This window comes from Austrofundulus limnaeus, unplaced genomic scaffold (assembly GCF_001266775.1).
Source record: "Austrofundulus limnaeus strain Quisiro unplaced genomic scaffold, Austrofundulus_limnaeus-1.0 Scaffold8199, whole genome shotgun sequence".
In the NCBI taxonomy this organism is placed as follows: Eukaryota; Metazoa; Chordata; class Actinopteri; order Cyprinodontiformes; family Rivulidae; genus Austrofundulus; species Austrofundulus limnaeus.
This window is the reverse complement of record NW_013960601.1, coordinates 1-775: the sequence shown is the minus strand read 5'-3', so window position 1 is coordinate 775 and position 775 is coordinate 1. Positions and strand designations below refer to the sequence as shown.

Genomic DNA, 775 nt, shown 5'->3' with positions numbered 1-775 from the left:
TAAATAAATAAATAAATAAATAAAAGAAGCTAAAATCAAATCCAGGATCTTCTCTTGTTCAGGTCCGTTCACCCCTGAGCAGTTTGTCTGGGTGAGCCTGGCAGAGTTCCTCTTTAGTATATTGCCACATTCATATTTCATGCATTTTACTGCATTGCTATTGCACTGGTCTGGATTATTCTGGAGTCGTAAAAGGGGCGGGGCCAGGGCCCGGGGTTCAGGGAGGGACAAATGATAGCAAATCCTCGACAAAAGGAGGGGCGAAACGGGGCGAGGAGGAAAAAGCACGAGGGCGATAATATCTGCTTTCCACGTCTCGTCATTGTTTCCTCCACTACTGCTTGTGGATGTCCTCGCTGCGGATGATCTTGTAAATGATCCAGTAGAAAATGTTAAAAATGAGGAAGACGAGGGGGAAGGCCACCCGGGACACCGTGTCGATGCGCTTGGCCCGGCTGATGAACAGCTTCTTCATCTCCTCGATGCTCTTCTCGGGCGCAGCCGAGGTCGGGGCGTTGTTGTTGTTGCCCTTGATGGCCATGCCGTCCTTGGTCTGCAGGCAGGCGGGGCCCATGCCGTAGCCGGGGAAGCCGAAGCGCCCGTCGCTCGGGTCTTCCTCCTGCAACAGACCAGACTCAGGCTGTTAGGAACCATAGAAGACAAGGCTAACTTCAGGTCTACCACTGGTGTGGCTACACTCTGCCTGTTCAATAGTGTGCAACAATCCATGGAGCAACACACACTGTGTATGGATCAACACACACTGTGTATGGAT

General features: G+C 51.4%; 1 pseudogene; it reads right to left on the bottom strand.

The window, feature by feature from the left end:
• Position 1: 1 nt before the first annotated feature.
• LOC106512566 (glycine receptor subunit alphaZ1 pseudogene) lies at positions 2 to 619 on the bottom strand (annotated as a pseudogene).
• Between the last annotated feature and the right edge of the window lie 156 nt (positions 620 to 775).